The sequence below is a fragment of the Aquila chrysaetos genome, chromosome 3, assembly GCF_900496995.4.
Source record: "Aquila chrysaetos chrysaetos chromosome 3, bAquChr1.4, whole genome shotgun sequence".
In the NCBI taxonomy this organism is placed as follows: domain Eukaryota; kingdom Metazoa; phylum Chordata; class Aves; order Accipitriformes; family Accipitridae; genus Aquila; species Aquila chrysaetos.
In genome coordinates, this window is record NC_044006.1 from 24,942,744 (window position 1) to 24,969,531 (window position 26,788).

The 26,788-nt window shown below is 40.2% G+C and overlaps 1 protein-coding gene across 6 annotated transcripts in view; it reads left to right on the forward strand.

Moving 5' to 3' along the window:
* Window positions 1-26,788, forward strand: part of CPNE4 (copine 4) — a 242,868-nt gene that overhangs the window by 73,106 nt on the left and 142,974 nt on the right. The gene's annotated exons all lie outside the window — the stretch shown is intronic.

Below are 26,788 nucleotides of genomic sequence, written 5' to 3' on the forward strand. Positions count from 1 at the left end.
ATAAGGTGTATATGAAATCAATGGCGTGACCCAAATTTTCTGAAGCCCAGCTATTCTCTTAAGGATACTCAACAGCTGATAGCACAACATTTCTCTCCTGGTGGCCAGAAAGTTTAAGTAATTCAGATTAGTGCTTTTTGGCTCTTCTGAGGAGCAGAGTACCACAAGCCTGTCTATGTACTATACCATGCTCTCCCAATAAGATGCTGGGTTTTTGCATGTTGAAGTTATGGCTACAATGGAAGACTCTGTATTTGGGGTTTAGTGCCTTATTAACATAACTTTCTCTATTAGCACAGTATATCTGGGGGTAAGCCAGGTGAAGATGATACAGTAGTCTAATACTGAAGGTCACAGATGTGGAGGATCTTGCTGTCACTGTTCTTGAATAACCACATGGCTTCCACTGAGGGCTGGTGGAATTCAGGTTGAGGGACTGTTGCCTCAAATGAAAACAGCTCTGAAAAGCCATGTCTGAAGAATGAGAGTTTCTTTGGGATGCTAGGAACTGGAAAGTGTATAAAATGTCATTAGTTTAAGCTACTTATTTTAATGACTGGCCTTGAATTTATCTGAACTTCTGTAGAGTCTTTTGGATTCTGATCAGGCAATAAGCCTAGCAGAATTTTTATTTTAAAAGAGTGTGAATATAACGTTGGTTATGTTTCAAATAACCGTTCAGTTGCATTCCTATGCAAACCATGTCTTTTCTATCCCAGTCCTTCTCTAAATCTCATCTTTGTTGTCCTTGCATATAATAAACAAAAGCAACCAACTAAACCCCTCATATAGCGAACCTCATGCAGTAGAGTATCAAATAAAACAACATGCATGTCTGATGTTCTATGTGGTTAAAAAAACCCAACATGAAAAACAACAACAAACCCCCATATAAAATTCTAGTACATCTAAAAAGTTCTCTAGGGTTGTCACAAGAAAAATTACTGCACACTGCACAGCCCAGATTGTGCAGTAGTCCAGAATAACCTCTTCCGTTCTTTCATTCTGGTGAATATTACAAGTCCCATTGCTCAAAGCCTAGCATATTTGACTGTGTTAACTGTTGTTAACTAACTTTGTTTCTAGACAGCTGCTCAGAAACTCAGGACAAAGCTGCAAAAAGCATGTAGGTGTGTAGAAAGGAGAGGGGGGAAGAGAAAGGGATGAGGACCTCTAAGTGTATGACAACTCAAAGTAAAAAAAAAAAAAACCAACAAAATAGAGGTGCAGAAAACAGAATATTTGTTTTTTCATGCACTTCACAAAGTGTTAGCAAAAATCTGTGAGCAGGGAGAGCTGGAGACTTGTGAGGAAGCTGCTATCTTAAAAGATTTGAGGGGAAAACACTTTTCTTTGTAAATTTAAGTTGAAAACTACTGAGTGCCTTTCAAGCAGCCATATGTTATAACATTTTGGCTGAAAGATAAGTATGTGTTTGGGTATTTTTATATAAAAGTTTGAAAAATGTAATGGGAAAATTGACATTTCCCTTTTATAAAAACAAAGCCAGCCATCTGTCTAAGCTTTGGCCAACTATGTCCCAAACTCTATCATTCCTTCAGGCATTTGAGAGAGGAAGCTAAGCATCATTTCTTTGTACCAGTGGATGAGAAACTGAGAATTAAACAGAATGGAGGATTAAAGCTGGTCTGTGGCAGAGCCTGGATTCTAGAGTTCAGTGCCTTGACCAGAAGGCTTGTCTTTCTGTTTATCTGTCTGGCTTATCTGCCTCATTCAGGTAACATTTGTTTACCAGTTTGTTTATACTTGTATCACCTCTGTGAGGCTGACAAGCACTGTTGTGGTCTTTGTATAGATGTAGAGTCCAAAAACAGTTGATCGAAGTGAGTGCCCAACATTACCCAAGAAATCTGTGGAATAGAAGGGACCGAATAAAGCTTATTTAAATCCTAAGCGATAACCTTAACTTTTTGGGCTTTACTCATTAGCTTGAGAGAAAAGCAGAGACAAAAAAGGAGGAGGAGAAAAAAAAAAAAAAAGAAAGAGGAATGCAGAAGGGGGTTATCTTCTTTCCTTCGAAGACTGGTTTCCCATTTTGATTTCAGAAACAAACCCAGTCATTTTCAATTTTATTTTCAGAAGTGGTACATTTTTCTAGCAGATGCCAGTTTTTCAGAGGAATTTTCTGATTTCACAGAGAAGTTACAGTGAGCAGAGGAAGAGAAAAGAGAGGATATGAATGGATTCTCCCTCTGTCCCCAAGACTTTCCTGCTTCCACCTGCCAGTGTTGTGACTTCCTTTTCAGTCTATGGCTTTGAAACTGGCTTAGCAGGATCTCAGCTCTTTCTAAGATGAGTGTTGTGCATTCAGTCAGAGCACCAGCTCCATGCTGTGAGGCATGGGGGAGCACATAGTGGCATTTCTAGCAATAAGCTTGTCAAAATAAGCAGTCTCGCTTTTAAAATATGTATCTGGAATATGTTGCCTGCTAATGCATATTCATGTCTTAAATGCAAATATTTCCCTTTCAGGCACATATTGTGGATGTTTGCCCTCTCTATTTGTTGTGCATCATATGGCATGTAAATAAGAGATGACAAGTTGTGTAATAAGCGGAGGGGGGGAGGAGGAGTTAAAGGGATTTGATTTAATAAGAAACATGCATAATTTACACACACAGCACTATTCCACTCTGGTTTTGTATACTTTAATTGCAAATCCTGTGGCTTCGTACCAACCAATATCTTACAAATAATAGTCTTTTACTAGTCTGAAAGACAAGATTTCTCAGATGATGTTCGCTTGCTAGAATAAGCATCTTGCAGTGGTTTAGCTTCAGACTGAAGTTTGTAAATGGCATTGTTTCTTTGCAAGGTGAAGGCAGATATGTCAGTTTGGCTATATAAATCAAATATACAGCATGAGCAAGAAGACATGTTTTAGGTGACGTTTTTATCACACCCGTAAGTTAGAAATGCAAATGATTTTAGGATGGATTTATGTCTCTCTGACCTGCAAATGATCTAAGATGAGGGCACAAATTAATATTACGATGCTGAGGTACCCAAATATCCATAGTTGTTCGCCCTTGCAAACATGGTGGTGGCATAAAACTAGAGGGTAGTTTAAGAATATTTTTTGTAATCACTGGTGTCTGTTCCAGTGATTCCAGGAACTGACCGTGTGAAATGGGTTCATTTTGACACCATAGTTAGAGTCATGGCTGGGAATAGCCAGCTGAGTCTAGCCTGCTTAGGCCTGAAAGAACAGATGACCCTCACCCTGGAAAGTTAGGCCTAAATAAACACATGGCTACGAAGAAAGAGTGTGCCACAAGAAGACCAAATGTTGAGTTGCTTCTGAGACTTTAGGTATGGATTCTGTACATGTGCATATCCTTCTGTGTACGAGAACCAAAATGGCTGTAAATAGGCAGAAAGTGGAAAAGATACTGTGATATGTCATTCAGAAAAGCTTCACAATCAGTGAAAGACTTTATGGAGTATCAAATCCAGTCCCAAACTGTCACAGGGAGGTGTCTCCTATAATCAAGGAGAAGAAAAAAGAACAAAAATGGCAGAGAGATTCTGAGGGGTGGCACAGAGAAAAGAAACAGGACAGATGAGGCTTCTGCATGGAAAAGCTTAAGCTGCGTCTGGTTTTTGTGGAGACGTCCGGTGCTTGTGTGAGTGGCTAACTGTGCACCGCTGTGCTGGCTCCATAGACGCAAGCTCCTTTGTCAAATGCTCTGGAATAGCTTGTCTGTGATCTAACACTGTTGTCTGCCTCTGCTTGTGAGTTATGTAAGCAGGCTCCCAATCTGCAGATCAGTTTCCAATACCCAGAGAAACCACCAAACCCAGCCCAGCATTTCAGGAGCTGCTTCTGACCTGGGTCGAAACTGGGTTCTACAGTGAGACAAACCTATAAAGTTTGAATGTGATTTTTGGATCCAAATTCTTCTAGAGTTTGCGGGTTTATGATCTTCTTTTTTGCTTTGTTTTTAAATGTGGACTCATCTATAATTACTGTAAAATTTTCACCTCTTCCTTATTTCCTTGTCTCTTTTTTGGTTGGTGGGTTTTTTGGGTTTTTTTTGTTTGGTTTTTTTTTTCCTTAAACCCTGTCTTAGACATGAGTGTTTCAGGCAAATGCTGAATCCAAAAATGTCATTGGACCACTGAAATCAATAGTAATGCCTGAAGTTTGTTGTGATATGGGTAGAGATATAGCTGAATAAAAGAGCTTTTTACTTGAAGGTAGCAGTTCAAAGAATGTGCTTCAATGGACTGCTCTTCTGGCACAAAGTGAAACCTTGACGGATGAGTTCCTGTGACATTGCAGTCCTGAACTGGTGCGGGCATTCGTTTTACCTCAGGTGTGCGTCAGGTGTCTGGTGCAGTATCGTAAGACATGTTCCCTGTAGTTGTGTCCCCTTTATACAGCATGGAGAGGAGGGAGAAAGAGAGTTCAGTGTGTGTTCCTGAACACCTACTTTTATAGGTCCTTGACCCATGTGCACTGTCTCTGGGTCCTAGGCTGAATCCCAGGGAGGAGAAAAAAATCCCATTGGTTTTTTGAGGCATGTCCTAGTTTCAGCTGGGATAGAGTTAACTGTCTTCCTAGTAGCTGGTACGGTGCTATGTTTTGAGTTCAGTATGTGAAGAATGTTGATAACACTGATGTTTTCAGTTGTTGCTAAGTAGTGTTTAGACTAATGTCAAGGATTTTTCAGCTTCTCATGCCCAGCCAGCGAGAAAGCTGGAGGGGCACAAGAAGTTGGCACAGGACACAGCCAGGGCACCTGACCCAAACTGGCCAACAGGGTATTCCATACCATGGGATGTCCCATCCAGTATAGGAACTGGGGAGTGGGGGCAGGGAATCGCCGCGGGGGGACTAGCTGGGTGCCGGTCGGCGGGTGGTGAGCAATTGCACTGCGCATCATTTGTACATTCCAATCCTTTCATTATTGCTGTTGTCATTTTATTAGTGTTATCATTATCATTATTAGTTGCTTCTTTTCTGTTCTATTAAACTGTTCTTATCTCAACCTGTGGGTTCTGCTTCTTTTTCCCGATTTTCTCCCCCATCCCACTGGGTGGGGGGGGAGTGAGTGAGCGGCTGCATGGTGCTTAGTTGCTGGCTGGGGTTAAACCACAACAAGGCAGTTCAGCCAGGTTTAGTCTGAGTGAATATTAGAGGGGGAGGTTTATTTTGTTGGGGTTTACTTCTGGTATAAGTAAAGTTTTTCAAAATCCAGCTCTCTTGTACGAAGGTCATAAAAAATGCTAATATCCTATCTTACAGGGGTGGGAAATCTGTGGAGGTAGTGTTGTTTCTTCCTTCCCACTCCCCAAACTAAAGAGACTCACAAGCAGAAGGAGCACCAGGCATAAGAAACAAGTAAGATTTGCCTCCTCATACATATGCCTTAATGATGAAGAAAGACACTTTTTGTCAAAAATAACAGTCCCTTATAATGCCTATAAAGCTCTGTGCAATGGTGTGAGTAGTTTCATGATTTAACTTATTGGGGAAACCAAGATGTCCATTGCTCCACGTTTTAATTTCCATGCTGCATGTAAAGACACACGGTCTTTCGAGCAGTGCGTTGTAGATCTAATCCCCAGTTGGGAATCACTAAACACACTGAAATGGAAATAATTAGTGATGATTTTTTTCCCCTCACTCTGTTTTACCTTCTCAAAAGAAACTGAGCAAAACAAGCAGCAAGGAAATGCTGCTCTCCAAATATGTAACTAGAAGCTTGTTTCCTGAAGGCTGTTAAATAAATATGGAAAAGAGTAAAATTTACTTTTCTGAATTATGGAATGGGTTTCTGAGCAATGAACTACTATTTGTTTCTCGAATACCTTTCATCAGTTTTTCTGAAAAAATACAGCATACATGGATACTTAGTGGAATATTATCTTCAGAAAAAGCAGAATTAAAATTGGTGTGTATGTGGGGGGGTTTACAAATGCAAGGTAATTGTCAAGCAATTATGCAAGGTAATTATCAAGTTTGCTGACTTTCTGTGTTTTCTCTGTTTTAAGGTTTTGTACTATGCAAGTCTCTTAATCATCCATTTCAATAGATAAAAATATATTCTGAATAGATACAAAAGCGCTAGTTCTTTGGCTACCTCCCTCCCTCAGCGGTAGAGGAAAAGTAATCAAACATTAAGTTCTGATTCCTGGTGCCTACTGAGCAGAGAGGGATTGGATGTTTTGCAAGAAGGCCAGTTAAAGGGCAGGATATGAATTTGGTAGGGTTTGTTCTGGAAAAAATTGCAATGCAGAGTGGCGTTTGGCTTAGAAGGAGGGGGCTCTCCTACTGCTCTGCCGTTGTAGTTTTGGAAAGCTTTATACTCACCTGCCAGTGTAAGAGAGTTGGGAGTTGCTGAGATGCCAGCTAGCTTGCCCCTTGCAGGCCAGGCGGGCATGCAACAGTGATCGGGCTCCTCTGTTGCTGGGGGGGTCTTGTGACTCTGAACGGTGGCACAGGATGGCTGTAGGTCCTGAGGCCGGGAAGGATTTTCAAGGCCAGCTAACTGGGGAACAGAGGCTATGAAATGTCGCCTATGTCGGGTAACAATCTCTCTTCCTGCTGCAAGGGCATTCCCTATAGAAAGAACCACCAGGCACTATCAAGATTGTAGGTTTTGGCATATGAGCGCTGTTTGGAGGTAAGCTGGTCAGCAGGTAACAGTATTGTACTGGTCACTGAGTGGCTTCCACTCTACTGAAGCCTCCGTACAGGTGGGAGCCGGTAAGTGTAAAGATAGTATAAGGAAGCGCTAAAGTAGCCTGGTGATTGGAATGGAAAGGAAAGGAAAATTAAGGGCTGTGGTCAGTTGAGAAGCTGATTGTAGAAAGCTTGGGCTTCCTACCCTTTTGTTATACTGTACGTATGCTGCCATGGCTTCATACCTGTCAATTGGAATTCAGATGATTCTGTAGCCTGATACAGTGTCAGGGGTTTTTTTGCAAATAAATACCCATTTAAACTAATATGAGGGAAAATACACAAGCTTGAGGAGTGGGCCCATGTGAACTTCATGAGGTTCAACAAGGCCAAGTGCAAGGTCCTGCACCTGGGTAAGGCATAGTGGTTTTAAACTAAAAGGGGGTAGGTTCAGACTAGATAGAAGGGAGAAATTGTTAGTGATGAGGGTGGTGAAACACTGGCACAGGCCGCCCAGAGAGGTGGTGGATGCCCCATCCCTGGAAACATTCAAGGTCAGGTTGGACGGGGCTCTGAGTAACCTGGTCTAGTTGAACATGGCCCTGCTTCATTGCAGGGGGGTTGGACTAGATGACCTGTAAAAGGTCCCTTCCAACCCAAACCATTCCATGATTCTATGAAAATACATGATTTTGGGTGGGAAGCAAGTTGTGCAATAGGCTCATTTTTCTGTTTCCCTCCTAACAGCACTTCCTTTTACATCACTCTTATCTTTGTTGGCCTTCCACCTTCCCCAGACATACAACCTTTTCTTCACCAGATGTATTATTTAAAACCCTTGGGTTGTGACAGCTGCTGCTTACAGACTGGAGGTGCTGGGAGGAGAGACAGGAAGGGAAAGAGGGAAGCAGGGAAGGAGCCAAGCGTTTTGTTCCCAGTACATCTGCTTCAGGAGCCAGACAGGGCAGAAAAAATGGTAATCCTTGCACAAAGGGAAATTTGTCCTGAAGCTCCCTTCTCACATCCATATTCATCTCTGGTCTCAAATAGGGGGATGTGGGCTGATCATCCTCTGTGTTAGCATCTCGCGCTCATGACCTGGACTACTTATTAAGCCAAGTGGTTTTGTATTGGGTATATTAGTTCATATAGCAGCCTGAGGGGATGAAAACATAGATAGATGTGTGCAATGTAAAAATAATGTATGTTATTCTTTGGATACGTATCCAAAATACTAAACATATGAAAATTTTGATCAGATAGATTAGGATAGATTAATATCTTATATCCTTGATATCCACTAATATTAAGTTTAATACCCATAGAACAGTTTCTGATCTTCCCTGCTTACCTTGCTTCAGTTATCTGAGAAGAGACCCTTCCTTCCCCCATGCATTCTTGTGTATCTGGAAAAATTTTGTGTGAGGAAGGGGTCTGGTTGCAAGGCTTAGGAAATGTTCTTGAAACTCCTCTGTTTGCAACCTCACATCCCTCGTACCAAAGCGCCTGCTTCTTGCTTACTTCTTTGTGTATTATGGCTGGAAATGAGACCTTTTTTGGGGAGCACAGCATGCTGCAGGGGCTCCTGGCCTGGCGGTGTCTCGAGCTGCCTCTGGGGCTGGAGGCAGCAGAGCTGCGGTGAGCTGCCCGCGCTTGCCCTAGCACAGCACCACGAAGTTGCCAACTTCAGTGCAAATCCAGGGCATTACAGCTGCAACTTCTGTGCTGAAAGAGCTTGAGAAATTACAGTTTGTCAAAGATCTATAATCTGTGCAGTGTAAAGTCGGCTGCTCGTGCTTTACAAGGGGGAAGTGCTTCTCTGGTCTTCCAAAGTCTGAGACTTGATTTAACCAAGCAGGCTGCAGCAGTGTGGGTGGCAAACTTTTGGGCTTCTGGTCCAGTGCCTTGTTGCCATTAGTCACGCAGCTCACAGCTCTGGCGGTTTAGAGACCCTCACTCTGCTGTTTAGCATACTGTTTTACCAAGACGATGCATAAATCAGATAAGCTCTCACTCCCCTAGCAAATGAGACTAATGGATGATTTACACTTACATTGCTATGTTGGTATTTGTCAAACCTATTCCTGTTTGGCTGTCAAATCCTTAATTTGGGTTTTATACTTGGTTACTATTAAATATCCTTTTATCACCCCAGCAACACTGTCAGGCCAATGTCTCGCTTGTGTTCCTCCTACTGACATGGAAATACCAGTTCACTGACCTATTTATCATTCTTTCTTGAATAGTCTCCCAGGATGTATTCGCTGGAAAACAGCCAATTCATTGTACAATGCTATAATACTGAAATCTAAATGAATATGAAAGAAAATTCTCCTAGATTATGCTTCCTGCTACAGGAGATTCCTGCTGTGGGCAGAGTTTTAATGATTCAGATTCACATTCATCCCTGTTTCTAGATTAATGCATCCACTTCAGTCTCGGAAGTGCAATGGCTGAACCTCAGTGCCTGTGCTTCTCTTCCAAGTTGCTCTGTAACAAACACGCATAGTTCAGAGTGTTATGAAAACAGGCCAGAGGCCAGAAGAAATGGGCTACTAAATCTTCTTTCAATAGATTTCTTCAACGTCATCACTGTCCTATCTAACAGTATGGAACAGCAAAGGCCAACTTAATAACAAGGGGCAGCTAATTAGGAAAAAGGATGTGTTGTGCCCCACAGGAAAAGATCTCATAAGATATGTTGCTTTTCTTAATGCCAGATGTCTTGGCATAATGACTCTCCACTGCCCCCCCCCCCCCCCCCCCCCCCCCCCATAAAAATGAGTGGGTTGCTTTGTATGGAGAAAGCAGGAGAGAGTGTACCCAAAAGGTCACAAAAAATAGTGTGAATTTAGAACTGTTGAATATGTACCTATTTTAAAACAACAACAAAATCAACAACTCATGATTTTTGAAGCCAGCATTACTATTTCAGCTGCTGAGGATTGACTTGCAATTTCTTATAGACTTCAGCTTAGTGAGGCAAAGGATGAGCAAATTTCAGCTCCTTACTTGTCTGGTGTTCCGGTCAAGCAAGATTTGGTAATAGTTGGCATCTTTACCCAGAAATGGTTTTTGCTTTGCCTTTTCATTCTCAGCTCTGAGCGTCATGCTTTCCTGTGGTCTGGTCTTCCCTTTACCTTTGCTGTCCTCAGTGGCAGCTATTCAATTTCTAATTTGACAAGATGAACACCACTTGTGTTAGATATTGGTGGTGCTTTGCCAAGCAGGTTTCACAGTTCAGTCCACCACATTGCTCTGGTGTGATACGATACTGTAATCAGCTCAGCAAGAACTGATAACGGCGCATTCCTACATTAACAAAACACCACTAGGACTATAAACACCCTTTGATGCTTCCATGCTAAAAACTTGTTCTCAGTTGCTTATGATTCTGCTGAACTACTTCTGTTTGGTTTGACATGCTACAAGATATCTTGTGGAATTTTGCTCCAAACCCCCCCAGCCATTTAATGTCTAGACTAGGGCAAAATATGCTGTTACAAAACCACCATTCAGAATCAAACCTGAGCCATGCACCCATGATGTAAGCTGCACCAGACCAAACACAGTGACTTTACCTGTAGCTCTGCTCTCACCAAACCTTCCATTAGCGGGAAATAATGATGCAGTATGTTGTCCTGCCTGTATTCAAAGATGCATTCACGTTTTTTTGGGGTAGAGGCAGTGCCTCCCACATGCAGTTTGGTGAAGGGGATGTCCATTGCTGTCTCTAGGAAAATCTTCCCGTATTTAGCAAACTAATAAGCATGTTTTAGACCATAAGCTTATGTTTAATCAAGATTTCTCAGATTTTAGTCGATAAGCTTGTCACTGATTGTAAAGAACTTAAATATCACTCTGATACACAGCTTGGAAAATCCCATGAAATTGATAATGCTGCTTTCAGAACCCAGTTTGAATAATCTACTGTGAATAAGATAAGGGATCACACATTGAACAATGAGAAGAAAGGAAGAGGGAGAGCTGCTCATTAAGTGAGCATCATCTATTCTGTGTGTTGAATGAGGCAAAGGGTTAGGTAAAAGAAAAAGGGGATGTGAACATGTAATTAAGAACTGTATCATAATGCATATGGACGAAAGGGCCAAAATTAGGGTTGTACAGGCAACCCTGAGAAACAGAGAAGTATGTTTCATGTAGTAACTTTAATAATGCTTTTCTAATGCAAGGGGTGTGTGTGTGTCTAAGCTGTGGGACAGTGTTACATAAACATAGTTAGAATGCAGTAACACTATTGCACATCATGAAACATTGAGCATTTTGTCTGGTGTGCTTCTATCTTAATTTTTTGTGGGGGGAAATATTAATTCTGCATTGTATCAAATGGAAATTTGAACAAAAAGAAAACTGAATACTTACATCCCTACTACTCTGGACCCTCAGAGTGCTAATTTGAGTCTCTAATTTTCATCAAACTTGTAGGAAGTCACTCCTCTTTGAAGCTTCTCTCCCTCTCTCAAACTTGGTTAAAAACTGACCAAAATCCTCCAAAGTTGATCAAGAGCTGCTTGCAGAAAGGGACAAGGCTGTGGCAGCAAGTGGTTTTGAATGGCTGTGGGGTTCCTGTGTGGCTAGCTGCTGGTTGTTTGGGTTTGGTTTTTTCTGATGTGCTTAACTGTGTTCCTCCCATGCCCTCTCCAGACCTGGAAGCAAGGAGAGGCAGATCCAGCTCATCCTGAAGGAGAGATGCCCAATAGCTGCTTGGCTGAAGTGATGGCTCTCTGGCCTTTCCAGCTCTACTAGTCTCCATTGGCCATAATGGGAAGGTTAGGTATCTAGCTCATGCATAGACATTAAATGGAGCTATCTTCAATCTCAGGATAAATCCCCCTGCTGCAGACATAGGGTTCCTGCCTTCTGTGGCTTGAGGCATCATCTTCGGAACTAAGAACTGAAAAATTACTTTCCAAACAGGTTTCAATGGGTGTGGGTTTTTTTCCCCCATCTGTGATATTCTTAGTACTTTCTTCAGCAAGAGGTATTTTCTTTTAAGCAAATGTCATTTCTACACCTTGTAGCATGGTATTTCAGAACAAAAAAAAGAAAGAATCTGAAGAATGTGTGATATGATAATGGATGGCTTTTTATTATGTACCTCATACTATCAGCAAACATCCTTTAGTTTCAGGGAGAAAACAGAAACTTAATATAATTTTTATCTTTCTTCTGAGGAGTATTCCCTACCCCCCAGCCCCAATTTTTAAATTTTTTTATTTTTTTCTGAGTTCAGAAATGGCTGTATTGATTTAGGCACTCCTGCCCAAATGCCAGGTGGTCATTAAATAGCAGTAGCATATCAAATTGACCTTAAAATAGCCCTCAAACTGATTTAGGGAATCAGGAACTGTTTGAGAGACAAGCATTAAAATGCAGGGCCCTTGTGATTTTTGGAAAGAAATAATATTTCAAGAAAATGTGTTCTTGGTGAGATTTTTAGTAAGATTTTTAAACCTACCCTGGCTTTTCTGAGTTTATCTGCATCCTTCACGTGTACAATTTTTACAAACTCTTTTTGTTTTAATTATTTGGAGTTACTTCTTCAACATGGTAAGAGAAAGAATGTTATAAACAGAATAAATCTTGTGACTAGAAAGAGTAGGAGCTTACCCTTTTAGCTGTGTGATCTGACTGCCTTTGTGGTACATGCAATGGTCTCTTCATGTTTTCAAGGCTCAGCTGCTCAGACCATGTAGCATAGGCTTCCTGAACATCTGAACTGCCCAGGTGAGTGAAAAATCAAGCAGTAAGAGTTGAAGTAGCATTTGGGGAAAGAATTCTTGAGGGCCAGGGATGTGACTGCAAAACATCCAGTGTGTTTTTATTTATATTTTTGAATTCATGGCGTTTTATTACAGGACAGCTTACTGATATTGTAAGATCTTTTCTTAAAATTAACTTGAGTCATACCAATTACATGTTCCTGTAGCAGTGGGTAATTGAAAGCTAGGATCCGCTTATGAATGCGATGGTTTGTGTCATAGAAGTGGTAGCCTCTTGTAGAGAGTGCACTGCTCTTTGATCAGAAATATTGCAGCTCAGGGACTACAAAAAAAGATGTTACCTTTGAGTGTCACTCTCAAACTGGCATGTTTACTGCATGCAGCACATATTCTCCAGTTATGTACTTAAGGCTTTCTTCTTTATGCTTTGGGAAAGAATTATGGTCACTGTTATTTAGCCAGTCACAGGTATGTAAGAATCACCATCAGAAGCAGCAGTGTTAAAATCTGCGTGACATATCCCACTGGTTTCATCTCACATCACCTCATGGTGTTCTCATACTGCCATACTTGTCTCTCCCCAGCACTGCCAGCAGAGTGCTAGACTGCACTGCAGCATTTTCTGTTTGTTTCTCCTGTGGTTTTTTTAAACACTTTGATGACAGTGGTATTATTTTCTTTCCCCGAGATACCTCAATGAGTAACAATAACTGAAATTGTGGGTGGTAGTTTTTAATGGTATCTCCCAGTGGACGCAATGCATTTCGTTTATATGAAAGTATTTTCAATGGGATTACCCATCAAGAGATTAACTGTTTTGGAGTTGTTGCCTACTCTATAAACTCTGAGAGAAGATTAGATACAAAAGCATAAATAATGCTGATCACGGCATGCATGAGTGCATCATACATGCATGAGTGCTTCATTCACTCCTTTTCAGTACACTATCAACCACTGCAGTGTCTTAGCATTTTCAGCAGATGTGCTCTTTGATTGATTACTCCCATAAAGATTTTGGAGATTCCTTTCCTTAGTAATCTAATGGAAATGTAAACGCAAATCATCAGCAGTGTAAGCTTCCATAGCTCTCGTGCAGTGAGCAGAGCCAGGCCATTTTCTATCAGCTGAGGAGCAGCCTTGGAGTATCACTAGGTTGTAGACCAGTATGCTTTGTTGCTTCACTAGTATATGAAGTGCATCCATAATGTAATTACTTTCAAACCCAGGTTCCCCAAATGGCTTCATCTCAGAAAAAGAAGAGAATGCTGATCACTCTTTTAAACCTCTGCTGGTAAGATTTATTTGTGAAGTCTCACTTTTGAGCAGAATGCAAATACCTGACTAATTACTGCAACTTGTTATTCTTAGATCTGCTTGAGAGGGTAATTGGCAGAAGTTTTGCCTAGCTCCATGATTTCTCATTCCATCCGGTAGCCTGCTGGGGGAACGCAGACTCTTGTCCGATTACTGTCAGATGTCTTTTCTTCTTTGAGAAAATGGATGTTGTGACATGAAAAGGAAAATTGTCTTTTAAATTTTATTGAGAAATATTATAGAAAGAACAGAAGTGCAATGAGAACTCAACCTAAGAGCTGCCTTTTTGGGCTGGGAGTGGATTGTTAATACCTTCAGATTACTGCAGGCAGAAGCTTCTGCCACTGTTGGGCAGTGTTTGCTCAGGAAGCAGAATTGGTGATCCAGCAGGTGGTGTGAGCTCCCTGGTCACTGAGCATTTTATTCATTCAGATATTCACCTGTTGCCTGTGTCTAATGAAATTTCTCTCTCTGACTGTGTCTGATTCTTAAGTGAAACCTAATCTGGCAATCTCTGACACACAAAACGTGCTTTGACTCTAGCAGCAGGCATCACTAAGGCTCCCAGCACTGGCTGGTTTAGCCTTAGTTGTGTGTTAAAGAAAGCACTTCTTTTTGCAGTACCATTGTGCCCATTCCTTCCACATTCTGGTAAGGACAGAGGCATGTCTAATACTGAGTAGTTTCAAAAGGTCATCTGGATTTGGTTCTTTTCTGGATACTTCTTCCCATTATTCTCCCTGGCAAAGGGTCCTTTATCTGTCCTTCACAGCACTGGAAAGGGCCTAGGACCTTGTCCATTTTCTGTGCTCTAAAAGCAGATGTATGTCTCGCATCCTCCTCAGGGCCTTCAGTGATGGAGACTCCAGAACTTCGCCAGGCAACCTATTCTAGCACTGTTACTCTTTAAGTTCAATTCATTATACTTTCCATTGCGTCTAACCTTAGTTTTGGTTTTTGCAGTTTCAGCACTTAAATCCTCTGAGCATGTTGAACAGAGTTTTTCCTCCTCCTTTGAAGCAGCTGTTTGTAAATTTTTGTCAGTCTTTTCAGGACAGTAACCCCAGTTTGCTCAGTCTTTCCTCATAAGTCATGCTTTCCAAAGCTATAATCATTCTTCACTATTCTGCCTGCGGGCATGCTTCAGGTGGTCATTGCCGTTTTGAAATGCAATACACCAAACTGAGCAGGTACTCCAGCTGGGTAAAGTTGAGTGGAAAGATTTACTTCATGCATCTCGCAAGCTGTACTTTTCCTCATACACTGCCATAAAATGATTGTCGTCTTCCCAGCAGCATGATGGAACAGTTGTCATGTGTCCCTTGCTGATCTACAGATTGCCTTCCCTGTAGCCAGGTATTCCCTGACTTGAAATGATATACCTAATTATTCCTGCTGAGGTATAGAACATTATACTGCTCACAAGTAGCACATGCACTATTTTCAGCCTATTCTCCAGTTTTCCAAGATAGTTTGAAGTCCTGCTTTCCAATATACTTAAAAGTCCTTCCCAGCTGAGTGCTGTTTAACAAACTTTTTTTCCCCATTCTCCAGTTCATTAAGAAAAATATTCAATAATGCCACACCTAGGACACTTCCCTGTGGAATATCATTGAATGCATGCACTTCTCTTTAATTATGATGAGCCATGTGTGTTTTCTTTCTGAGTAGCCTTTTCCTCCTAATATTTCTACCTTGTTTTAGAGAATTTCACATGACATCAAACTTAAGTAAAGCAATATGACAGCTACTGTTTTTTCTCTATCCCCAAAGGCCATTATCCTGTCATAGAAGGAAATTAGATTAGTTTGATGGGGTTCCTTCCTGAAAAATCCATGCTGTCTGTTATTCATCTTCTTGGTTTTTCTAGATATTTACAAGTAGTTTGATTATTTATTCTGTTACAGTTCTGGGAATTGAAGCTGAGCTGTTGGGTTTATAGGTCTGTGGTTCCTCCTTTTTATTGTTTGCCATTTTGCAGTCTTCTGGTAACTCACTGTATCCCAGGGGACCTCCAAGATAAATGCCAACAGCTCATCCAGAAGCTTTTCAAGAAAAGCCAGACCAAACTGAAAATGTCTGATTTACCAAGATATTCTCTAATCCTTTTTTTTTTTCCTGATTAGAGATTGATGTCTCACCAGCTATTGCTGGTATTAATTACGAGAGCTAACTGATGTTTAATGAAATGATGATGCAAAAAAAGGCATTCCAAATTTCAACTTCCCAGGTGACATCCCTAAGCAAGGTCCTAGTTTCACTGAGTAGTAGACTGATACTTTTGTTGGTTTTCTTCTTCTATTAAAATACTGATGGGACAGTTTCTTGTTATACTTGATGGTCTTTGTTAATTGCATCTGACTATGGCTTTGTCTTTCCTGACTTTGAAAGTTCATGCTGTACTTTTTACCTGTCCTTAACAGATTGACCTGGTGCTTTTAAACTGTCTTGAATTTAAGGTACAGGATGTGCTCAGGGCATAGTCAAATCCATCCTCTAGCTACCTATGCTATCTTACCTCCACCCACAGGATGATTTGTATTTCTACCATTACTATTTTTTCTCTAAGGAAATGTAACTCTTTACTACCCTTTTCCTTTAGACCAGCATTCCTAGGGATCTGTAGTCACACCTCTGTATGTCCTGGAATTTGCCTTCTTGAATTCACAAAGATTGTGAACTCTGTTGTAGTCCCTGTTGGCTTTGTTTGGGTAGGAAGAAAATGCAAAGGTACAAACACCCATGTTTAAACCAGGCTCAGAGTTTGGAGATAGGCTGATTCACAGTGGCTTTCCTCAGCCTACCCTCACCCTTAGTGAGTTCATGGGTAAAAATCACTGGTTCAAACATTAAGGTCAGAACCTAAAACCCCTGTGTGGTGGCCTGGTCAGTCAGAGCAGTCAGTGAGAGCAATGTGTCTGAAGCTGTGAAAACCACTGGGATTACATCCCTAGGAGGGCTGTGCATACCACAGAGTGACTCTTGTGAATGTCCGCTACCTTTTCTCTTCTCTATCTTCAAATCCCTGAGTATCATGGAAGCAGTAATTCACTGTCGTCATGCCTTTTTAAAAATAAAAGCAAAAATCATTAGTTGTCTCTTCGATCTTTTACCAATTAGAGAAGTTAACTTAAATTGTCTGTGTCCAAAAATAGTACAAGCTTGCTTTGAAATTTTGGGAATTGTGTAACTGTAATAACTTAAAAATAGGCTTTGAAATTTCATTTTCTCTTTTGGCAATGTTGGTTGCCATGGAGTTCAAGTAATAGGTTGTGATGTTTAACACTGAATTAATTACTACTTCTCACTCACAGGGAACATTTAATTATACATATTCATGAAGAATGGTGTTTGGCATTCCTGAGGGAGAAAATATATTTTTTAATACTGTATATACATACTTTTGGAACCAGATAGGGTCTGTTAAATGCATAATCTTGTAGCTCTTTTTCCCAGGGTTTTTAATTGTTTCCTGATTTAACAAAATTTGTAGTTTTAAATATTGTCTTAAAATAAACTCCTTGTATTATGAATATTTACATTCAGCGAGTACAGGCATTTACTTTTAAAGTACTAAAAGTATAAACGGACATATAGATGGATGAATACAAGGGCAACATACACTTTTTTTTTTCCTCAGGCAAAACAGGACTACAGTGATTACTTAGCTCTTTGGCCCTGATGTTCAGCAGTCCTTGCTCTGTTGTGGTCAGAGCAGCTAAATTAATGGATACTGATTATCGATGTGGGCCTGGGGTGTCTGCAACGATGGTGTTGTGCACTTCTAGCCTTGCAGAGCTTTTGCACTTGGCTCTCTCTAGCTTCACAGTAGCTTCACAAGCCAGAACAGCCCTTAGCACAAAGACTCAGAAACCTAGATCTTAATTTCAGTGGGACTTCGGCTCTGAACTCTGTGTGTGGCTTTGGGTCTCTGCTCAGGAAGGCATCTCTGCTCAAAAAGAACTGTTTCTACTGAGCACTTTCTTCAGTGCTGACCTTGGTGATAGTCCACTGACGGCAACCAAAAATGGTGGCGTTGGGCATAGACCATTCTTCCTTGCAGACAAGCTATCAGAGATGCTTTGGCTTACACAGAGAGTTTTCTGGCTCTTCAAGAGTCACCGTTACTTTACTGAGCCTCTTTGTGTAGACAGTCTTGACAGGGCCCTGTGAAAATATCTTTTACGATACAGTTAAAATAGTAGTTCTGACTACAAGCAGTTTTTATTATAAAACACACACCTAAGCTTAAGTAATGTTTGCAGTACAATTTCTGTAGATCATCCAGTTTTGCACATAACTGTCTTGTGCTTCTAGAAACTGATCTTGTGTACTTGATGCCATATGGCATATTTCAAAGGAGGCATTCAATGCTGAACCTGTTTTCTCCTTACCATAAATAGTTGCGTTTATCTCCAATAAAAAGTCACGTAAATGACAAATGCAGGTGGAGGGAAGGATGAGGATCCTTGCTGTCTTTATTTCAGGTGATTTAGCCTTTTCAAGTTCTCCATAGAAAAGAATCTGATGCTTGAAGATAGATTTGTTGCTTTTAGGTAGTAAATCACATTCTAGGATGGATACTAGTATCTTTGGCTTTGGTGGGCTAAACTGAGAATCATCCTAGATAAATGAATTATTTGCTTCTGTCTGATAGACATCTGCAGAAAGCTTTTGTGAAAACTGAAGAACTAACATCAATTAAGTTAACATCACTGTTGTTAACTAGAAAGGGTGAGTTGTTAAATCACTACTGTTCTCTTATCCATCTCCAGTATATTCCATTTTCTAAAAGTGATCAGTTGAGCTGTGCTTTTTTTAATGCAAAAACTCATAAAAGTGGAGGTAGCATGACTAATGGTCTTTTTTCTTTCTATACAGCCTCAGTCTTTCACATTCTGTCCATTGGTGTATATCTAGTTGAAAGTGATGAGATCCAGGCTGTCTTTCCTTATGTATCCAGTGACGATAGCATGCTTATAGCAATGATTTTCTTAAGACCAAGCACCTTTACTTTCCCACTTATAAAACAGTAAGTCAGATAACTACATTATCAAATATTAAGTCAATAGACTATATATGAACTTCAGCTAAGCAGGTAACAGAAGATGTTGGAGACAAAGGTTGCCAGCAAGATTTCTAAATTCAGATCTCTTGCTTATGTGCAACAGGTGCAAGGAAGAAGTGATGTAGTATTAGTGGTTTTACTTTTTTGGGGCAGTTAGGGTGATTCCGAGTTGATTTTACTCTTGCAAAGAACCACTGAAGCATTTTAATATACCAAAACCTGCTTCCTTTTCCCGGCAGGCAAAAAATATTGATAATAATGTGGGTAAAAACGTTAAGAATGAAGTAGTGATACATGAAAAATTTTGAAGGATGCTTACAGGTTTGCAGGAAATGTCTGTAAAAACTTTTTTCAAGATGGAAAAGGAAAAAAGTGAATAAGAGGAAAAAAGTGAATAAATGTGTAATAAATTAGGTAACTAGTACCTTTAAAGTAACTACAATAATTCAGGTGTTTGAACCAGCTATTGTCAACAGTTGGCAACTATCCATTTTATTTTTTTCCCCATGGCTTCCCATCAAAAGAAAAACAAGAAAAAATTAGATTCTAGATTGAATGGGATTTGCTAATCATCTTCTGTTGGCTGCATAATCTGCTCTCTGCTTTTATACTGGAACTTCTCATCCTTTGTATCATCACTGCACATGACGGTACTTGGAAATTCAGCTAGCCCAGAGTCTGTATTTGGTTACTTTTTAAAATCTGGCATTTAAAATAATTTCCCTTCTGAATTATCGCACCTTTAGCAGTTTTCAGTGGTAATAATAGGCACCATGCTATACTTTGTCCAGTCTTTTTCACATAGACTAATTCGGTGTCTATTCTTTGAGTGACAAAGATGAGGCAGAATCAGAAGTAAGAATAAGAAGAAGAGAGAATAATGATGGTTACAACAGAGTGCTTCATTGTGAAGGTTCTTGTGGGAGTAGGACATGTAATATGGGAAGCATTACTGTTTTCCTTTTGTAAGTTAGTTTGGAGTGTGTTTCTTCATCTTGTTGCAAGGACTGTAGGACTGGGGAGATGAAACTTCAGTTCTGTCGTGTATGATATTGAAGTTAAGCATGATGAGGGGCACTGGTGCAGTTTTACTGGTAACTCATGAGCTCCTGAGAAATACAACATTCTGTTTTGCTCAGGCAAAGAAGCTATATCCACCCTCCAGAAATTGAGGGAAGAGACCTACAAGCCCCAACTAGTCTGATTATCCTATTCAAACCACAACTTTTATACTGCTTTGTAACCACTAAGCAGCACCATCATATCCAAAGGTGGTTTGAATTGGCACAGTGCGTGGTTAATATAATTAATATAGAACCGGGTTTTGACCTCACCCGTCTCAGGATGTCTCATCGCTTGCCATTGCCATCCCTCTTGTCTTGCACTGAGTGCATTGCGCTGTCTGTCGCTATTGCAGTTCTAAGATCATGCATTGTTGGCATCTGATGTTCTGGGGGGGGGGGAAAAAAAAAAAATCTGCTAGAGTTGTACATTTCTGATCTGGTCTTGTTTCTGTGAAAAAATATATGCCAAGTTTGCTTTCATGAGACACACAAGGAATTGCATCATAGCAGGCATTTTCCTTCTTTCAGATTCCAAACCTCTGTGCCCTATGCATTGGCGCTCTAGGAAAAAAGCTGCGTTTCAGCTACTCTTCCCTCTTGGGGTCATGATATGTAAGTGCTTTCATGGATGTCCCAGGCTTTCTGCTCTTTCTGGGTTTCAGTGTTGTTTTCTGGCAGTAAGTGTTCACATAAACAATTCCACCAAAGCAAACCTCATTTTTCACCTTTCAGCCATTCAGAGAAGCTCCATCCACCTTCATGTTGCTGCCCTGCACAGAGGCTCTGCTTTTGTGTGCTGGCTCCTATTGTTCAAACTTGTATGGTTCTAAAAAGGAGCTTAACATCTCCTCAGACTTAACAGCTATTGTGCCATGACTTTAACAACGTTCTTCTCAACTGCTGGTCCACCACGGTCCAAGCCACTGAAATGAAGTTTAATGAAAATAGAATGGTTCAGATAGGATGGTGATTTGGAAATGTCACTGTTTCCCCAGGAAGAGTTGCCGACAGTTCAATTGATTACAGACTGCGTACCTAACGAGGCTGGCCTTGGCCAGCTCTAATTTTGTCAGCGAGGGAGCTGACGTTGAAGGTGTGGCATGGCAGTAGCTACGTGTGTGGAGCTGCTGCAGGAGTTGGGTGGTAGGGCACAACGTCCCTATGGGAGGACGTAACATCCTTTCTCTCTCATAGGGAGTTCCAGGAGCTGTCTCCCTTTGGGTAGATTTCAAGGAGTTGCTGACTTTGATGATAATTGGCAACAAAATCTGCACTTTAGCTCCTCAGTTTGATCTGTGTTATTCTTGTTTTTCTACTAACAGGGGATTTAGGTACATCTGCATATTGATACAATTCTTGCACGTAATTTTTTTCCACTTTAAGATACCTAAAGCCTGCACCAACTTTATCGAGCTCCTTTCAATCATCAAGCTGAATATACACTGTAAAACTATCCTGATCTTATTAATATTTTAAGGTGATGTCAGATTTCAAATTAAATCTTACTTGGCTATATTAAAAAGAATGGAATCCAGCCAACCTGAAAGTTGTCATTAGTTTCCAAAATGCTTTTAGGAAGGCAAATATATGTTAGAAAATAAAAAGTGTAATTAGAAGAGGAGCTCTGAAGAAGAGAGTTGTATTTAATATTTAAACCCATAAGTAGTATAGTAATAGCATTTTCTGCCAAGAACATACCTTTTATTGCATATTAATGCAATTAAAATTACATCACAGTCTGCTAATTTCCTTCCAGTTCTGTACACTTAAAAGCAAAAGTAAATCCTGGTGATTAATGTTTGTAAAGGGAAATCTTTCTGTGAAAAGTATTGCAGTAGGGCAAAGTTAGACAGTAACGATGGGTTGTGCTACCCTGTGCAATTTTTCTTTTTACCCGCTTTTCTCATTTACCCTAGTGTTAGTCAACTGAAGTCTTACTACTGATTAAAAAAGACACTGCAGATAATAAATAATCTCTCTCTTAAGGGGATCACATAGCTTTGTATGGGTGTTTTTCTGCGCTTTCTTCTGCTCAGACAGATAACTGGCCCTTGCCCACCTGCCTTGGCTTGCCAAGCTCGGAGACCTGAAAGGGAGGGGAAAAGGAACTGGTAGGATCCCATGCTGTGAAAGTTTGTGGAAATCTGTCCCCTGCACAGGCTACTCTTCTCCATAGCTTCCCCTGACCCTCTGGGCACTTGGAAACTCTTCAATGGTAATGAACCTTACATGATCATTGCAGGCTTTGAACGCTCAGTGCTGCAGTTAATGGGTTAGGGAAGGTCTCCTGACCAGGGCCTGGCACCGAGTCCTTTAAATCAAAGTAATCTTTGAGAGTCTAAGACAAGAGGTTTGGCTCTTGAGGTGTGCTGTATTTGCTCGTGTGGGGGCTGTGAATCCTTCCCCGTCCTGTGGATATGTTGTCTTAAAACAAAGTCGCAACCATTTAGGCTTGCCTGTTCTTGAAATCACCAGTGATCTACGGCTTGCTACCAATCAGGGAACATCCACTAAATGTGCTAATACGGTATTTAAATTAATGACTACTAAAAAGTACTAGCTCAGAGAGCCTCTGTGACATGAGACAGAAGCTTCTCTGAACTGGCTTTATTAGACTTTAATGGAGTAGCAGGTGCCACACAGAATAATGCATACAGTCCATTTGCTTGGAAATGTTGTCCAGGCTTTTCTGTGTTTTATTTCTGTGGCAAGACTACAATTTCTGCAGCTCCACTGCCCTGTCTTCTTTTCCCTTTAGGTCTGAGAATATGATACCACCATCTCTTTGAGTTTGGGTCATCCAGCAGGTATTCAGTGCAACTGACAGCTCTAGGAAAAGATGGAATAAATATTTCATCTTTCATTTATTAAAAAATAATGTAGTTTGTAACAGGGTTCTGGCAGGTGCTCAGCCAAGCCTGAATCAAATCTGTGATCCCAAATAAGACTTTTTTGATTGGTTTGATTTGGCTTTTGAGAGGAGAAGGAGCTCAGAGAAAACTGTGAGCATCTGTTCTGCACATCTGGCCAAAACTCATACTCCAGAAATATTTCAGAGGTTTTTGTTTGGGATCAGAGATCTCTTTCAGGGTATGCTTTTTTTTTTGATATGTTCCTGCTCTTGCTTTCTGCAGTGTTTGATTTATAGGATCTCTGCAAGGACAGTTTTACCAGGTTCTTAGGGTGGAAGTTATTTGAAGGAAAAAAGCTTGTAAAGAACTATAAAATTATGAAACTGATGTAATTTATATCTGAATGGCAATGTCTCATGTTTATATAATGCAGTTTTTTAACTATTTAACTCACTGCTAGTGATATTAATAGAAATAGGGTTTTTCATAGCTACTGCTTATGTGAGCTGCCTGTAAATAACATAGAAGCCAAACTGTATTTATTTAGAAGAGAAATCTGTTTCAGCTGATCAACTATATTTAGTAAAATGCTATTATACGCACTAAGTTTTAAATGCTGTTTTTTAAGCCACACTGATTTCACTTGGACTTAACTATTATTTCATTTGGAGTTAAGTATATTATTACCGGGACTTATCTATATTGTTGAGCATATGACTGACTGCTTTGCTGAGGAAAGAGTCACTAAAATGCAACTTAGAAGCCTGGTTTATCTGGGGCTTAAGCAGAGGCTGATTTATATTTATATGGGGTTTTAGAGTGGTTTCTTTCTTCATTTCAGGCTACGGTCTTAACAAAATCTAAGGAACTGTAAGCTACAGTTATTTGCGCATTTTTACATAAACTTTGATTCAAGTGCTTGAAGGCTATTGGGAAGTGCATGCTGTGAAAGCATAGCATAAATTTTGCAAGTGACTTTACTTCAAGAAAACTGAAAAAGTAAAATGATAAGGGAATGAATGCACATCAAATCTTTGAGGTAATATCTTTCCAGGATACCTCAGAGACAATTATTATTAAAGCCAACCAAACAAGATCGATTTATATTCAAAATGTGACCTGGCTGAACCTTTTATAGTTTGATCTCATTTGTACTCAGTGGTGCTTTGAGAGAGAAGATGCTAAATTCTGTCTTCCTGTATAAACCACTAATCCAGATTTTCATTATGCAGTTTGAATGGGGCTGATTTTATCTCTTTATCCTTGTGGATTTCTTTTTTCCAGCATTGACCAGAATTTTTTCAGGACTTAGCAGATGCATCTGTCCCCTTCTTTTTCCTAAATCCAAGTGAAATGCTGTGCTTTGCCTACTCATACAGAGCCTGTGCTCTACTACTAGGGCATCAGAGCTTTGAGAGCACAGCCCCTTAACAGAGATGCAAAGCAGGCCTACCAAAGGTGTTTTTCTGCTGGAGTATGTACCCCCTTCCTCTTCCTAAGTTGTGTACCAAGATGACAACAGCTCTTTCTTGAATGTACCTAGAAGGGGCTTCTTGGGTTTCAAAGTAGTGTATTTTTTTCAGCATGCCAACTACCCCAACCAAACCCCTGGGAACACAAGCTGAACTGAAGAATAATTCATCTTAGATTTAAATAATGCTTTTTCCCTGAACTTCTTTTCATAAAGAATTTAAGTATGTATTTAGACCTCCTGGGTATCAGTTGGGCTTGAGTGTATGCTGTGCAGAATCAGGACAGACTTAAGGGTGTGCTTGAGACTGAACTTGCTTGAATAAAGTCCTTGCATGCTGCAATCCTATACCATTTTATTAATCGGGTTATATATTGTGGTATGGGCATAAGTTTTCTAGTGGATTTGGGGTCTATTGTAGTAAATTAAACTGCAGTTTAATTTTTGTGGAACAAAGATGATGTGATAAGCCTCATAGACTTTACTCATATGGAAACGCTGAGGGCTAGCTTGCAGAAATTGAAGAATGCAAATATAGGATCAGATAGTTTAGGTGTTCTGAGTATCCTTGTCATTACACTAAAGTCTGTATGAGCAGGGCATGTACTCGTCTGAATTACACCTTTAGTGCTTAACATACATGCAGCAAATACTCCACTAAGTGTAAGTAATGGAAGGAAATGATCCTCTTGGAGTTCTGTGATGTTTTGTCCTTTTTTCTCTTTGGAAGAGAGGTAAGGAGAAAAGTGGTTCTCACATTTTAAAGAAAGGACATAAAAGTAAATTAGAACAAATACAATTCAGATTAATTTTGCTTCTTGTTGTATTATCTGTTGAGGACTCTGCTCAGAAGACCTGTCAGAAAGAGTTTCTGCTACTTTTCTGACAATCTGTTGGTCAAGAGTGTTGTCAGGGGGCATTTTTTATGTCAGAAAACCGAAGCTGTTTGCAAACTCCTGTGGTGCAGTATCTTCTTGTCTGTCAGTTGAAAAATATCAGTGAGTGTGCTTAAAATATACACAGAGTTACTGACCATGTTAAAAGTAAGAAAGCAGGCAATTTAGAAATGTTCTCTTGTTGTTAAACTAGATCATTTACAAAAGAAAGTGTAACCATTTTGCATTTCTCTTCATGACTGACGTTTACTGTTCTGCAGGTTTTCAGCAAGTCTCTCAGTTCAGTGGGAAGCATCTCTTAGGTGTGTGCTTCTGCTGTAGCAATCTTTTTTTGGTAAGAAGTGGGACTCTTTTTAAAATGGCATTGTGCAGGTACAGAGGAACTTCATGGAGAAGAATGTGTGAAGAGAGGACTGTGTTTATGTATGTATCCCAGCCAACTGAGAAATCACTTGAACAGAAGAGGCTACAAAGCATCATTTTGTTTTCTATTACCTTTCTACTGAATTTTTAATCTTCTATTTATTCTCCTGAAAGAGAACTAAGAAGTATTGTCATGTGAGACATTGTTAGACTGTCGTAATCATTTTTTCTTACCTTTGGCATTGTCTTTTGTGTGAACCATTTCCCTTTGGCAGTCGCACTTACTTTCAGCCCAACACCGGGTGCACATGACTTCCTAGATTTCAAAGACACAGGTAACAAAAGCATGAATTCCCCGTAAGCATGCACACACTATTAATGTGTGTACACACATATATGCACAAGTTTGTGAAGAATTCATAGTTAAAATCCCAAGTGTTTCAATGCTAAATGGCCACCTGTACATGCCCTTTATACCTGTGCATGCATCTGTACACACAGTTAAAAAAAAAAAAAAGAAATACAATTAAGACAGGTCATTTATTTTTATACAGTGGGAGTTTGCAACAGGGAGTGGCAAAAAGCACCTTCTGAATTTTATATCCCCATCTTCCTACCCCTCCTCCTTCAACCCCTTCCTTGAATTCATGTACTATAAATAGACTGTTCATTAATTGTATATTTCCTTGCCTTATATAGAGGGTTGTTGTGGGGTTTTTTTCATTCTGTCTATTCATGTCTGTATTTGGCTGGCATTGTGCCTTTTCGCAGCTAGTTTGCCTGCAGTGGATGCCATATGATGATGGATTTAGCCACCTGTGTAGCACTGCAAGTGATATTGCTATAACATATGTTTGCTCTTCACCCCCAGCGAAACCATTTCAAGGCAAAGCAATGTCAGTAGGGAATGAACACAGGCCAGATTCATATAATCAGTGTTTTGCCTGAGTAGCTCTACCACCAAACTGCTCCTGGGGGGTACAGCTAACATTGCCCCTTGGCTGGCAAAGCCTCTGCAAACCCGGACAACATCCTAAGTGAAATAACTTACTGGCAAAGAACAGTTTTGTTGGTAGAATGTTATTTGGTGAGACTTGGTGATCCATCTGTGTTACTCAGGAGTGACACCTGATATGGCTAAATCAGCACAATCTCAGGGCAGAGAGCTGTCACCAAACGGTCAAGGGAGGAAAGTCTGAGACAAGAACAAAGATTTCCAGAAAGGCAGATTTTTTTTTTTTTTTTTCCCACAGAAAGGTTTGAGTGGCTCTTTAAGTATGTCTCTCAAGCTAGGTACACCAAAATTGTTGTCCCACCAACAAAAAACCAGCTATATGGGAATCTAGACCAAGCTGGAAACAGCC